At 48.1% G+C, this 16414-nt stretch overlaps 1 long non-coding RNA gene across 1 annotated transcript in view; it reads right to left on the minus strand.

Annotated features, from left to right (window-relative positions):
- LOC119088769 overlaps window positions 1–14330 on the minus strand; it is a 35177-nt gene extending 20847 nt beyond the window's left edge. Inside the window, exons 1-2 of the long non-coding RNA XR_005092487.1 lie at window positions 14125–14330; window positions 11846–11904 (exon numbers count right to left, since the gene is read on the minus strand). This is a non-coding gene — a long non-coding RNA (uncharacterized LOC119088769). The remainder of the gene's footprint in view (window positions 1–11845; window positions 11905–14124) is intronic.
- Window positions 14331–16414: the final 2084 nt, after the last annotated feature.

The following is a 16414-nucleotide window of genomic DNA, read 5'->3' on the forward strand; positions in this document are numbered from 1 at the left end:
GTGGCTTGGTCTGGAAAGTCAAAACAAATCAACCAAAGGGATATGGTTATTTGTTGAAATAGCACATATTGGAAAAAAAAAGGAAAAAAAACACCTCGAGGCTGTTAGACAGTCTGGTGTGAGAAATGAAAAAGAAATGAACTGTCTTTTCTGACACAGGATTAAATAAGACAAAACTCCATTTTAATAAATGTAAAGAAGTAGGTTTACATAAATCAAAATTCCTTCAGGGTCAGCACTTCTCAAGAGCAGAAGATATGCTCAAGGATGCACACTGCTCTCACAAGTTGTGCTTTGCACACTCAAGGTTGCACACTGCTCTCACAAGTTGTGCTTTGCACACTCAAGGATGAACACTGCTCTCACAAGTTGTGCTTTGCACACTCAAGGTTGCACACTGCTCTCACAAGTTGTGCTTTGCTTATCAGCTGTGATTCTTGTGGTGGTGGTGGTGGCTTGGCTGATTGGGGTTTTGGGTTTTTCAAGATAGAGTCTCTCTGTGTAACCCTGGCTGTGCTGGAACTGGCTCTGTAGACCAGGCTAGCCTTGAACTCAGGGATCCTCCTGCCTCTGCTGGCTGTTTTGAATTAGAATTAGCCATATGAATAAGGCCAAACTCTGACCTCTCAGAGTGAGGCACAGGACCCCTCTGTAGCCCGGCTGTGTGGGACATAGCAATGCACCCTTCTGCAGAAGTAGAACTTTGCACTTTCTCCAAATACTTTGGAATGTATGGTTGTTTTCTTAGGACCCCAGGCCCATTTCTAATTATGTGACACTGGCATCCAGGGAACCAAAGAATTGTTCTGGACCCTTCTTAGAATGGGAGATTTGGAGGCCTTGTCTGGAACCAGATCCTGATGATTTTCCATGTCATCTCCCAGAGGTCATGTCATAAGATCTAAATATGCCACCAAAGGAGGTGGGCTTGAGAGCCAGCTATTGGAGGTGCTTCTACAAGGGAAAGTAGTGAACCAAAACCAGCATCACAACCTTGGAGGAACTGCAAAATTTAGTGCCACCATCAAGGATTTGAAAGATGCAGAGATGGTTGTTCCCATCACATCTCCCTCTAAGTCTTCTCTCTGGCCTGTGCAGAAGATAGATGGATCCAGAGAATGACAGTTGACTATCAAAAACTTAATCTAGTAGTGATTCCAGCTGCAGCTGCTGTACTGATGTTGGATATTTGTACACTGTGTAAAAACATATTGCTGTGACTGTTGTAATAAAAAGCTGAATGGCCAATAGCTGGTCGGGAGGTATAGGTGGGACTTCTGGACAGTGTGAGAGAAGAAGAGATGAATCTAGGCACACATCAGACACCAAGACATGGAGGGAGTTGGACATAAAGAATGAAAGTAAGTTAAAAAGCCATGAGGCAAAACAGATTAATATAAATAGGTTAATAAATTATAAGAGCTGGTGGGATACACCTAAGCTAAGGCCAAGATTTCATAATTAATAAGTCTCTATGTCATTACTTGGGAGCTGGCTGGTGGGACAGAGAAAGACCCATTACACTGTACCAGATGGGTGTCCTTTCTTGAGCAGATGAATACATCTCCTGGTACATGGTATGTAGCTATTGATCTAGCAAATGCCTTTTCTTGGTACCTGTCCATTGGGACCACCAGAAGCAATTTGCTTTCAGTTGGCAAGGCCAGTGGTATACCTTTACAGTTTTTTTTTTTTTAAAGATTTATTTATTATGTATACAACATGTATGACTGCAGGCCAGAAGAGGGCACCAGATCTCATTACAGGTGGTTGTGAGCCACCATGTGGGTGCTGGGAATTGAACTCAGGACCTCTGGAAGAGCAGTCAGTGCTCTTAACCTCTGAGCCATCTCTCCAGCCCACCTTTACAGTTTTATCTAAGGTTATATTGACTCTCCAGCTCTGTGTCATAACTTGGTTAGAAGGGATTGTGATCACCTGTCTCTTCCACAAAATATCACACTGGTGTGCTATACTGACGACATTATGCTGATTGGACCAAGAGAGCAGGAGGTACCAACCACTTCGAACTTGTTGGTAACATATATGTACCTCAGGATGGGAAACAAATCCAATCAAAATTCAAGGGCCTTCTAACTCAATGAGTTCAATGGTGTAGGGCATGAGGAGACATTCCTTCTAACGTAAAGAATAAGTTATTGCACCTGGCCCCTCCCACCATCAAGAAAAAAGCAGAATGTCTAGTGGGATTATTAGGATTCTGGAGACAGCACATTCCTCCCTTGGGTGTGTTATTCCAGCCCATATACAAAGCTGCTAGATTTGTGCAAAGCCTGGGATAGGAGGAGGCTCTTCAACAGGTCCAGGCTGCGGTGCAGGCTGCTCTGCCACTTGGACCATGTGATCCAGCAGATTTAATGGTACTTGACATGTCAGTGGCAGAGAGGGCTGCTGTTTAGAGCCTTTAGCAGGCCTCTCTAGGTGAGTCACACAGAAGGACCTGCGGACTTTGGAGCAAGGCTCTACCATTATCATCAGACAACTTTTCACCCTTTGAAAGACAGCTCTTGGCCCTCTGTTGGGCCTTGGTGGAAACTGTTGGACAATGGGCCAACAAGTCACCCTGTGGCCTGAGTTACCCATCGTGAGCTGGGTATTGTCTGACCCACCAAGCCATAAATCAGGACATGCACAGAAGCAATCCAAAGAAGTGGTGTATACGTGATTGGGCCTGAGCAGGTTCTGAATGAACAAGCAAGTTACATGAAAAAAGTTGCCCAAATGCTTATGGTTTTTACCCCCATTGCAATGCCATCTGCTGCCAGTCATGCACCTTTGGCCTCACGGGGTGTGCACTATGATTAATTGACTGAGGAATAAAATAGTAGTGACTCTGCACGTTATGCAGGAACCACCCAGAAGTGGACAGCTGTAGTATTACAACCCCTTTCTGGGGCAACCTTGAAAGATTGCTGGTGAAGAGAAATCTTCACAGTGGGCAGAACTTAGGGAAGTACATATGTTTGTCCATTTTGCTTAGAAGGAGAAATGGCCAGATATGTGATTGTTAACTGATTCATAGGCTGTAGCCAATGAATGACTGGATGGTCAAGGACTTAGAAGGAATGTAATCGGAAAATTGGTGAGAAAGACATTTGGAAAAGAAGCATGTGGATAGATCTCTTCGAATGGGCAAAAGATGTGTGAAGATATGTGTGTCCCATGTAATTGCCTATCAAAAGGTGACTTAAGCAGAGGAGGGCTTCAATAATGAAGTAGATATGATGACCTGTCTATGGACAGCCAGACGCCTCTTTCCTTGGCCAACCCTGTTGCCCAATGGGCCCATTAACAAAGTAACCATGGTGGCGGAGATAGAGGTTACCTATACGCTTGACAACATGAACTGCCACTCACCAAGGCTGATTTGGCTACTGCTGCTGCTGAGTTCCAGATCTGGCAGAAGCAGAAAACAACACTGAGCTCCTAATATGGTACTGTTCCCAGGGTGGCCAGCCAGTGACCTGGTGTCAGGTTGACTACACTGGACCACTTCATGGAAAGAGCAACACTTGGTCCTTACTGGAGCAGATACTTACTATGGTCATAGATTTTCCGTTTCAGCAAATAATGTTTCTGCCAACACCGCCATCTGTAGCCTTACAGAATGCCTTATCTACTGTTGGGGTAGTCCACACAGCATTGCTTCTGACCAAGGAACTCACTTCACAGCCAGAGAAGTGTGACAGTGGTCCCACACTCGAGGAATCTGCTAATCTTACCATGAATATCAAGTATGGATAAAGGCAAACTGAAATGAGTCACAGTAGCATAGGCCAGTACTGAACGGAGACCCAGGGCTGGAACTGGTTTGGTAGAGGATGCGGACTCCCAGGAACTGAAGCAGGAAGAGAGGGAAGGCCACTTCCAGCCCTATTAAAATCCTCACTGATGAGGCAAGGAGCAGAAGAGGTGAGCTCTCTTGAGGCCTCTGCGGCTCACCCTTGACCCTTGTGAGTGAGCTTGAGCAAGTCAAGAACCCATGAAAAGTGACACTTAATGACAAGCAGCAGAATAAAGATGCTGTTCTACCTTCACCCTCAAGTGCAATCCATGGCCAATCAATTCCAGTGGGGTGTTTTGAGGAACGTGATAAAGGTAAATGTTTCAAATGGAGGGGGAACAGCCTATCAAGAGCTGTCAACTTTCTGGTCCAAATACAATCACTTGTCCTACTAGACATTACGACGAACTTCAAGTCATGGGGAAAAAGATGGTGTGTATTGGGCACAGCACTGTATACCCAATACAGTGTGTTGTTCCAGCACTCAAGATGTAGGGGCAGGAGTTTAAATCCAGCCTGAGGAACACATCTTAGAACTGGTATGGGGGACAGTGTTCCATAGACACAAAGTAGAAAACACACCAAAAAAACAGAAGAATGTGTGGTGGTCAACACATGGTGAAGGTGGTAAAAACCCAGAGGAAATGGCATATTGGTTGGTAGAGGTGTGAGGGAATGCTGCCCAACACAGACGTAATGACGAGCCCCAGGTAAATGCAATCCTACTTAAGAAAGACAAAACCTCGCCTGGAGGAGATCCAGGCACATAACTTACAGACTACGGACAGCACGGGGTGTTTTTAAGCTAAACTTCAATACCTACAGCAATATGAGCAAACACGGTGATGTGAAATGGAGGGCATGCATGGAGAAAGATCCCTGGGGAGAGAAAATCATTAGCATCCAGAGACCAAATTAATGCCAGGGAGAAGCACTTCACACCTATAAGCCTAGTGCCGTTCAGCAGGCTGGGCCATGCTGGCAGGGATATGGGGATGTGGGACGGTGCCCACTGGTGCCAGTCGAGACTTGTCCAACAGCCTGGCCAGCTCAGCCTCGGTGAGCCTAGGCAATTCTGACTCCATGACTGGGGACATTCGCACAGCACCTGTGGTGACATAGGAAAGACTCACGGTGTACAATGGGGACTCTAGACTCTAGGGACCTGTGTCCACCACTATGAGGGGACAGGTGGTGTGGTGATCTGAATGAAAATGGCCCCCATAGGCTCATAGGGAGATGTGGCCTTGTTGGAGGCAGTGTGTCACTGGGGGTGGGCTTTGAGGTTTCAGATGCTCAAGCCAGGCCCGGTGTCTCTCACTTCTTGCTGCCTGCCAGTCTGGATGCAGAACTCTCAGCTCCTTCTCCAGCTCCATGCCTGCCTGCATGCCGCCATGCTTCCTGCCATGATGATAATGGACTAAACCTCTGAACTGTAAGCCAGCCCAAATGAAAATGCTTTCCTTAATCAGAGTTGCTGTGGTCACGGTGTCTTGCCACAGCAACAGAACACTAGGATGGGTGGCATACATCCCTCCCCCCCACCCCCAGGGGAAGCAGAAGTCGGAACTGGCAAGAGGCACAGGTTAGATGCCGCATTAACTCAGACACATCTTAGACACAGCAATTAACGAAGAAGAAAGTTTGCTTTTAAAACAAGGTTTCCTGTACCCAGGCTGACCTGCTCTATCTTCCTTCCTGTTGCTGAGATGGAGTACCCTGGCAACAGCAGCATTCCACTAACAAATCCAGGTTACAGTTCATCACTGCAGAAAAGTCAAGGCAGGAACTAGGAGCTGATCACAACCACAGTCCAGAGCAGGCAGAAGATGAACGCATGGGTGTTTACACTCAGTCACCTTCTCTTTCTTGCAGCCCAGGACACACACCCAGGAAGCAGGACTGCTCACTTTTAAGCTGATGTCTTCACACATAAATCACCAAAATCGAGGCAGTCCCACAGACACACGCACAGGTGAACATGATCTGGACAGCCCTTCACTGAGACTCTTCCCAAGTGATTACAGATTGCCACACGCTGACAAAACTAAAAACAAAACAAAACCACAGTTGCCAAAGGGGAGCTTGAACACCTTACTCCCTTTTGCACCCACATCCTGAGTGCTGGGATTACAGACATGAACCATCACATCTGGTCTGTGCCGTCCAGGGATCAAATTCAGGCTTCTTATGTGCTAGGCAAATGCTGTGCCAACTGAGCTCCATCCTCAGCCCACAAAACAAGACTCAAGACACAATTTTGTGCCTGTTTTTTTTTTATGATGACTAAATGATGACACTCATTTTGTAAGGACAAGTGACAGAAGACCCACATGAAGTGGTGGTTGGGAAATGGAAGTGGGTAGAAGCAGCAATACAGAGCAGGGTCAAGGTTCTCATTACTGTGGACCACCTGGGCATAGCCATGAGGCTCAGCAAGTTCCTTGGGCTGAAGAGCATTGTGAAAAGATTTCAACATGCTAAAGGGCCGCAGAGAGGCTGTGTGCACGGGAAGCATATTGATACCTCCTGCCCAAAGATAGCATTCAGAAGGTTTGGTAGTGGGTGCCATTGGGAAAGGAATTCAAGAATAAAACAAGAGAGATCGCATTAAGCAGCACTGAAAATCTGTCCACAGCCAAAAAGGGTAGCTGGCTCAGTCCTCTGAACTCGATGTCCACGTGGGATTGAGAGAAAAGGTGACAGGAAGAGAGAGATGGAGGAAGGAAGGAAGGAAGGGAGGGAGGGGGAGGGAGGGGAGGGAGGGAGGGGAGGGAGGGAGGGAGGAAGGAGGGAGGGAGGGAGGAAGGAGGGAGGGAGGAGAGAGGAGGAAGGAGGAAGAGGGAGGGGGGAGGGAGGAAGGAAGGGAGGGAGGAGAGGAAGGAGGGAGGGGGGGAGGAAGGGAGGGGGGAGGGAGGGAGGGAGGGAGGAAGAGAGGAAAGGAGGGAGGAAGGAGGGAGGGAGGGAGGAGGGAGGGAGGGAGGGAGGGAGGAAGAGAGGAAGGGAGGGAGGGGGAAGGGGGAGGGAGGAAGGGAGGGAAGGAGGGAAAAAGAGAGAAGAGGAAAGAGGAAAGGCAGGAGGAAGGCAGCTGCTCACCCCGCAGCTGCTCACCCCCCAGCTGCTCACCCTGCAGCCACAGTTGGGAAACAGAGGTAGGTGAATGCTGGCTCTCTCCTTTCTTTTCAGTTGGGAACCCAAGACCTTGGGACAGTGCCACCTACCTCCAGGGTAGGTCTTCCCACCTCAGCCCAATAGAAGCTCCCTCGTAGGCGTGGACAAAGGCTTGGTCTACAGGTGACCTAGTATGAACTATTACACAGCTTGTAATGCTGTAGGAAAGAGGCAAGAGGAGAGGAGGGAAGGGGTGGGGGAGAGGGAAGAGAGAGAGGAAATGCAGAGGACAGAGGAGGGAAGGGGTGAGAGGGGATGGATACAGAAAGCTGGAATGAGCCAGCCATGCTGAATACCGCATGAGGACTGATCACAGGACCGACACTGACTATGATGGCTGCTGTCTAGGAAGAGGCACGGTGGGCCGCACCCCCGGGCTGCAGGCCATGTGGATCATCCTCACAGCAGGAGCGAGCCAGTTGTACCTATCCGAGAACTCCGGGCCCTACTGTCTCAGCATGTGGATGCATGTGCAGCTGTGGACGCCGGGACCTCACATAGACTAGGCGGGTGCTGTGCATGGAACTGCACTCCAGCCCACGCCATGTTCTGTTACCACTTACGGAAGCTGGGAACTCGGCAGGCCCTCTATGGCCATCTGGCGAGAGTTCACAGATGCCAAGTGAACATGCGGTCACAGCAGATGGGGCTCAACCACCAGTTGCTTATTACGCAAGGTCAGTGCCACCTGCCACAGAGAGGGTTCCATGGCTGCCAAGGAACCCACAGTAACAATGACAGGTGTCATTCTTGTCCCCCCCCACACACACTCCTCCCCAGCCTGCTTTCTGTTTGCTTTCTCGGGGCCTAGGTGAGAGACCGAGACAGAGTAACAAACAAGCTGCTTGGCCCTGTGATTTGAAAATTACTTCCAGGGAGACTGGGAATGAAGAAAGGACAGTGGGGTCCTTCTGTCTCTCCCCTGGCCCTCCTGTGGTCTTGGGTCACTGCTCCCATTCACGCAGCCTTCCAACACAATGCTCTCTCTCATCCCTTGGCCTTCCTCCCTCCCACACGTTTAGTCCTGCGGTGTTACACGCTGTGTGATGATAGTTCATATTGATTGGTAACTGGGCAGGACCTAGAGTCACCTGTAGACCAAGCCTTTGTCCACGCCTACGAGGGAGCTTCTATTGAGCTGAGGTGGGAAGACCTACCCTGGAGGTAGGTGGCACCGTCCCAAGGTCTTGGGTCCCCAACTGAAAAGAAAGGAGAGAGCCAGCATTCACCTACCTCTGTTTCCCGACTGTGGCTGCAGGGTGAGCATCTGCCTTCCTCCTGCCTCCATGACTTCCCCACCATGACAGGCTGTATCCTGCCTCAAACAAGCCCTTCCTGAAGTTGCCATTGTTGGGAATTTTGTCATAGCAGCGGGACAATAACTAATACAAGTTGCTACCCTTCCTTGTTTCCCATACTACACCAGCCTGGCTGCTTCCCAACTCCCTGCTTGGGCATTTCCACCTAGAACCTTCCTGAAACCCATTCAGGCTTTCCCAATTGAAGTACGCCAGACCACCAGGTGCCCGTATGTGCTGACCTGATGTCGTTTTTCAGCTGTTACACTTTGAAAACCATCCTCCACTGTGTATTTCACTGTGTTCTGAGTACTGCACCCAAACATCCCACATACATTTTCCAGTTGAATCCACAGAACTCTAGTAAGTAGATTTTGTTTTCAGGCTCAGTCATAGATGAGGACTCTGAGGCTCACAGCCAACAGCACACGGTCAATAAAGGCCATGCTTCTCTGTGGGAGTAGCATGATTCTCCAGTCACATTTCTATTGAGTGTAGGTTATGGCTTTATGGACCATAAGTACCTTCTCACCCTGACTCAAGGAGTTCATGGTACTGGTTCCCATTGCCATCTCAGAAAGCAGATCTGTACCAGATACTTGTAGTTCTCCAATTGATTGCCATATCTCTAAAGTTTAGGGACCATTTGCCTTAGATGGTATAAAGGAGTAAAAAAAATGCCTCTTTAAAACTCAAGTTCCAGGCTAAAGAGATGGCTCAGTGGTTAAGAACCCTAGAGGATCCTCCAAAGGACCTAGGTTTGGCTCCCAGCACCCACATGCCAGCTAACAACCATCTGTAACTCTAGTTTCTGGGGATCCGATGCCCTTGTCTGGCCTCAGCATGTATACACACATATGGCACATAAACATTGTGCAGGTAAACCATCCACACGTGTATAATAATAAAGTCGTAATAAGGGGGAACCTCATGCCTACTTGGAACCTCTAAGTGTGACCTTACAGAGAAAGTCTTTGCAGATGTAACTGCAAATCTCAAGACAAGTCCTTACAGGAGAGGAGGGTGCCAAGAGACACAGAGGAGAAGGATGTGTAAGGAAGAGGCAGACCTGGGAGCCATGCTGCCAAAGCCTGGGCAAAAGTATACCTGGAATATCAAGGAATTCTTCCAGAGGACCCAAAACTCAAGGAATATTTGGTGTTATTTGGCTTTTAATATACCAGCTGTTTCCTGATATGAACTTCATATGCGTTCTCATACTAACAATGTATTCGTCTGAAATACTTCTCAAGTGTCCTAGGCCAAAATGGCAGACAGAATAAGCTTTTCAGACCTGCTGCTGGTCTGAATTAAGGTAAACACCTGTATGGAGACACGTCTGTCCCTTAGGCCTAGGAACCAGGCAGAAATTTGGTGCATAGCTTTGTTTCTTGTGCAAATGAAGCTCAGACCCTCCTTTCTCTCACAGCCCAAGCGGCATTCCAGAGCAACTGACTCAGAACAAAAGGGCTTTTTGCATACCAGGTGCAGTGTAGCTATGAGGCAGGTTTCCCAGCTCCTAACAGAGTTACCCACCCTGCCAGTAAATAACAACATAGGAAAATAGAGGCAGTTTTTATTTTTAGAGACACACAGAGCTTGCAAGCTGGGTCTGGGAGAGGAACTGGAAGGAACCAAGGTGTAGATAAATGAAGATAAAGATGAAGATGGAGATGGAAAAGAACTTAGAGTTATGAGAGGACTGGAGGAGAAGGGACAGAGGAGAACTAGATTGGAGGACAAGAACCAGAAGGACGAGATGGAAGATGAGGAAGGGCCAGATGGGGAAGAGCTGGGTGGGTAAGAATGAGATGAGAAAGACCAAGATGGGGCAGAACTAAGAGGAAGGAACTAAGATAGCACTTAGAGGGAACAGCAGAAAGATGTGGAGAGAATCAGGCAAGAAAGGAACTAAGAGAACAGAGTAGAAGCCATGGAGAGAGAACTGACTTAGAAAAATAAAGTGAATGAACTAAGAGTTTTGTGTATGTAGATTCATTCAATATCATCAAAGATTAGAATATCTGCTGGTTGTAGATTTCTTCCATGGGAGAGGGCTATTGAGCAGCTGGACCCCATACTCCTCAATTCTCTCTCTCTCTCTCTCTCTCTCTCTCTCTCTCTCTCTCTCTCTCTCTCTCTCTCTCTTCTCTCACATACACACACTCTTTCTCTCTCACACACACACACTCTCTCGCTCACACACACACTCTCTCTCACACACACACTCTCTCTCACACACACACACACTCTCTCGCTCACACACACACTCTCACACACACACACACTCTCTCTCTCACACACACACTCTCTCTCTCACACACACACTCTCTCTCACACACACACACACTCTCTCTCTCACACACACACTCTCTCTCTCACACACACACACACACTCTCTCTCACACACACACTCTCTCTCTCTCTCTCACACACACACACACTCTCTCTCTCTCTCTCTCTCTCACACACACACACACACACACACACACTCAGAGAGAGAGGGCAGGTTGTAGAAAAGGATCTTGCTGTTTAAAATCACAGTTTCTGGTAATTTGTTTCCTTGGATACTAATGCAGCTGGATTAAGCCTCCTGGAGACCGGAGCCTGATTTGAACCCTCACAGACCACACTCTCTAACCCGATGCAAGCTTCCAGGCCTAAAGGGTAACTCAGGCTAAGGAAAACATATATTGCTGATTAACCCACTCTTCGCTCTTGGGGACCGATGGCTGCCAAGCATGGCATGGCCATGACTGTAAGGATGATGTCCTTAATTATGTCACCAGTCTGCAACGGCATCTCAGCCTCTCTGTGTTCTCTTTTCCGTATCGCCTCTCCATATTCTCCCTCCTCCACACGGCCTCTCTCTCTCTTTCTCTCTCTCTCTCTCTCTCTCTCTCTCTCTCTCTCTCTCTCTCTCTCCTCTCTCTCCTGATAAAGCTCTAGAAGGTAACCATGGCTCGTGACTCTTCCGTCACCGGTACATCCAGCACTCTCCTCCATCGACATGGCCACCGTGCGAGCACCACCACTTAACCAACATTTGGTGCCGTGACTCAAATAGACCAACAAGGACCTCTGTGACCACTGGCTACCGCTTGCCAGCTCCTCCCCCATCCAGCGAGACCATGAGACCATGAGACTGTGAGACCTCGAGCACACACTCATCCCTTGCCTCCACTGGACCCACACAGCTACCACTACTGCTACCGCCATGACTCTTCACCACGGTGAGTCCGCTGTTCTCGCCTCTGTAGTCTGAGCTATATTCTTTGTGATGGACACCCCCGGGGTTGTCCTCCAGCTGTGCTGGCAATGGCAGACACATTTTCGCTCCTGACGAGGGGGTCAATGCTGTCTCGGGTCCACCGTGGACCAACTCCTGCACAGCTGCAGCCCTTCCCATCCCTTGATGAAGAGGATGGCGAACTTGAGCTGATTCTTAGATCTCTCTTCACTCCTTGGGGACGCTCAAGATTGGATTCTGATCCTGGTTTGTTATTTTAATTTTTTATTTTTCTCTCGGCTACAGCCATGGGACAAAGGGGCGGATACATTTACCACTTACCTTGGCGGACAGGAGCAGGTACCGGTAAATCTGGCTGCATAATAGCTTCACAGAAACTTCTGCCAGCAAACAGGCAAATAAAAGAGTTACTTTATCCCCAAGCTTTCTGCTAAAGCTCTAAACTCTTCTCCTTCCCCATTTCTGCCTCTGCCACGTGCAACCTTTTCTGTCTGACTTCCACCAGCAGTGGGCGGGCTCAAATGGGCGAGCTTGGGCAGTTTCTAGCCCTAACTCATCTTAACTCCACCCACTCATTCTCAAACAGCCCTGAGAGACACAGACAGATCTGGAAGCGGCTAAGATCCATACAAATAAGTTTACAGTAGTCAGGATGGCTCTTAAGCCAAAAATCAGCTTATAGCCTCAGACAAGTCTTCCAAAAGGATTGGTTTATAGTCTGCCTACTGCCTATCTTCCAAAAGCTGTCCTTAAGCCAACAATCATCAAGGGAAAAAAAATTCAGGACACAGAGTAAAATCCATTTCTTGTTCCCCAGACCTCCCTGACTAAAACTTAAGCATCTGGAGAGCAAGGCTCCTGACCCCACAGGCAAAAGAGTCATCTGTGGCATTTAAGGTGTGCCAGGCAAGAGATAAAAGCCCAAAAACAAAATTGCCAAGTGCTGGCACTTGCTGACTCCCAAAAGCTGTTGGGTCCCTGTTTTAAGTGGGGAAAATGGCCACGGGCTAGCGAATGCCCTGCCAGGCCATCAACAGCCTTGTTAAAAGTGCCGCCTAGAAAGACAACCAGTCAGCTGACTGCCCCCAGGCACCAAGACACATGGGTACATCAAGCTAAGACTTCCAGCAGACCTAGGCTTGGCTACAGACATGACAGGGAACCCAGAACGCAGCAGAGAAGTAATCCATTTCTTTCCTTCTGGACACCAGAGCCACTGACTTGGTCCTGGGAGTTTGGGGATGTCGCCTCTCCTTTCTCTATCATCGGTTACAGAGGACAGCCTTACCTACCTCACCAGATTTAATTACACTTTCAGAGTTACTTAATGGAAAAAGATTTCCAGCTAAGATAAGAGCTCATTGTCTCACTCCAGATCTACTGCCTGTGTTTCTCATGTGCATACAGACAGGGCCCTGATCTTTGCCTTGTCCCTAATTCCAAAAAAATGAATTCTCATACACCACAAGCTTTTCTCTTCCCAGTCCCCTGTTCTAACTCACTGTTCAGCTAATGGTACAGGAACACCACAAAGCCGGAGTCCAGAGATCATCAAGTAAAAAAACGGTAACAGCTAAAAGGTATTTATACCTTCAGACCCAAAAGCATCTGAGCGCTACAAAAAAGACTTTAATGTAAACATCTATTACTGTGAAATGCTTTTAACAACTGATCACCTGTCTCCTGGATGCCGAACTAGTAAAGGAAACAGGTACTTTAAAATAATCTGTCTCTGATAAAGCTTAACGTGTTTCAAAATCCATCTGGACAGGCTGGATCTATCAACATATAATAATAATGATTCTTTTCTCTCTAAGCTTTTTCCTGTGTCACCAGCATCTTGTCAGGCAGAAAGTTCCCAGCCACGGCCAAGAGGGATACATGTCTCCACAACAACGGATGGCAGACAGCATTCCACAATGCCTGTCTACGTCGAAAGACTCCCCTTTCCCATTCCTCCAAGAGCCAACCGACATCCAATAGTCAGCTGGAAGCAGCTTTTGAGAGAAACGACGCCCCTATTCCCATCTACCTGCTTTTTTTTTTTTTTATAATAAGTGAAAGTCTGGGCTGTAAGGATTATGTCCTTAATTACGTCACCAGCCTGTGACGGCGTCCCAGCCTGAAAGGGGGGCGTGCTCTCTCTGTGCTCTCTTTTCCTTATTGCCTCTCCTTCCATATTCTCCCTCCTCCGCACCTCTCTCTCTCTCTCTCTCTCTCTCTCTCTCTCTCTCTCTCTTTCTCTCTCTCTCTCCCAATAAAGCTCTAGAAAGGTAGCCATGGCTCATGACTCTTCCCATCACTGATACATCCAGCACTCTCCTCCGTCGGCATGGCCGCGCGGTCGGAGGCCAGCCACGAGCACCGCCGCTTAACCAACAATGACCACTCTCCAATAAGAGCGGCTGTGAGTACCTGTTGAAGGTCTTGAAAGCTCAGGCCTGTTGATGGGCTCTCATCAGAGGAGGGAGTAGACAGGGTCACTAGACCCTTACCAGAGATCCCCCCCCAGCTCTGTCCCTTCTGTCCCCTCCCACGTTTGTGCATCCCTGCCCCAGCTCCACGTGGTCTCGGGAGTTGACAGCGTAAACAGATGTTACCTGAAGGAGAGACTCAGTCTTTGCAGTTTCGTGAGGTTATCTTCCATGCTGGGCCTGGGACGTTTGCTGTGATGCAGCTGTTTGGGGAGGTCACCCACCCATTTGTAAGTAACTCCTCATCCGCTCTCCTGTAAGTAAAACCAATGAACTCATTGGTTCACTGAGGTAGACTTGGACTTCCATCTGTCATTGGTATTCTACCTAGGATGCACAGATGTTTATCCACACACAGCAAGTGTTCAGCATTGGAGTCTATCTGCTCACTCGTCCCTATGCCCCAGAGCTGTCCTAAGGGCTAAGGGGAGAAGGAAAGGCAGGCAGAAACTCTCTCTCTTCAGCTGTCTTAGTGATTGCCACCTGGAGAGACTGGCTGCCAACATTCAGTATCCAGATCCAGGAACACTTGCCCTGTAGCTGACCAGATCAAGGGCCACTCAACATATCAGATACCTGTTTAGGAGCTGATGCCACAGAGGCATTCAGCAGCTCAGCATTCAGGGGAAGCTCTAGGGAGCAGCATTCAGAATGGCAGGGCATAAATATTTTAGGTTTTCTGAAATGTTATAGGGGCATAAAGTAAGGGCAGAGGCATTGTTCTTTAATGGTTCGATGGTTACCACCAACCAAGGTTTGCCCCAGGACAGGATGCCCTGCAGATTAAAGACAAACTATAAAGGAAATGGTGACTTAATTTTAAAATCCTTTGTAACCTCTGTAAGAGGGAAAACAAAACATATGAATCAAAGTCAGAGCCATGCATGTTGGCTCAAGCCTGTAATCCCAGTATGTGGGAGGCTAATGCAGGAGGATTGTCATGAGTTGGAGGCCAGCCTGAGCTAGAGAGTCAAACCTTGTCTCAAAAACAGTGGGGGGAGCTCTCTTGGGGTGTCCTGTGTCCCAGTTTCCTTTCTGTTGCTGTGGTAAAACACTCTGACCTAAAGCATCTTGGGGAGAGGTTTGCTCTGCTTACTTTGACTTTCCAGTGACAACCCATCCTTGAGAGAAATCAGGCAGGAGTTCAAGGCAGGAACCATGGAGGAATGCTGCTTGCTGGCTCACTTACTGATTGGTTCATGCTTAGCTAGCTTTCTTCTAGAACCCAGGACCACCTGCCTACAGCCAGCACTGCCCACAGTGGTCTAGGCACTCCTGTATCAATTAATAATCAAGACCACCACCCCACACAGACAGGCACACAGGCCAATCTGATCTAGGAAATTTCTCAATCAAGGCTTTCTTCTCAGATGACTCTAGGCTGAGCCAAGTTGATAAAGCTAAATAGGACAGACAGAGAACATAACAATAAGGATGATTAAAATTGTTTGAATATTCAGGCAATGGTAGATAAGAGTTTTGCTTTTTTTTTTTTTTTTTCACTATTCAAAGCACATTTCAGGATCAAGGACCCAGCCACTAACCGAGGAAGAAATTACAGTTGTAAAAGGCAGCTCACAGCTGGCTAAGTGCTACTGCTCAAGAACCAGGGCCCCAGACCCACATAAGAGCCTGGCATGGCAGCAGGCTAGGGCAGAGGCAGACAACCCCAGGGGTTCACTGACCAGCCAGGCTAACTGAAACCGTGAGCTCCAGGCTTAGTGAGAGACCCTGCTTCAACAAGGAGAGATGGCTCAGTAGTTGGGAGCCCTGACTGCTCTTCCAGAGGACCCAGATTCAATTCCCAGTACCCACGCTAACAACTGTAACTCCACAGTCAGGCAAAACACCAATGCAAATAAAATAAAAATAAATGAATTATTAAAAACAAAAGAACAAAAAAAAAAACAAGACATACATTGGGGAAAAAAGAAAGAAGGTGGGGATGATTCTTCAGTTAATACTGAAGAAGACATTTTGGCAACAGCCTCTGGCTTCCACACACGCATGTGTGTGCGCGCACGCGCGCGCGCACACACACACACAGAGGTTACACACAGGTGCATGCATACGTTCATGTGAAAGACCAGCTCCACATGTTATTTCCCCCAAGGACTCTTGAAGAATGAAGAATTAGAGACTTAGATAAAAATACAGAGGGGAAAGAAACAGAGAGAAAACACAGGATAGCCTCGGTTGGGCCTGGATCCTTATCCATCAGCCCAGAACATTATTCAAAAAGGCTTTTTATAACAAAAAAGTTCCGTGGGAATTGGGGTCCTCCTTGGGAACTCGCTTTCACAATCCCGACCTGTAGCCACACATGTCAGCGGCCTCACACTCTAGCTGTCACAGCTGTTGCTGTAGCCGTCACCAAACCTTCTCCGTGATGGACTGTACTCCCGCAGCATTAGCA

This window comes from Peromyscus leucopus, chromosome 12, assembly GCF_004664715.2.
Source record: "Peromyscus leucopus breed LL Stock chromosome 12, UCI_PerLeu_2.1, whole genome shotgun sequence".
In the NCBI taxonomy this organism is placed as follows: Eukaryota; Metazoa; Chordata; class Mammalia; order Rodentia; family Cricetidae; genus Peromyscus; species Peromyscus leucopus.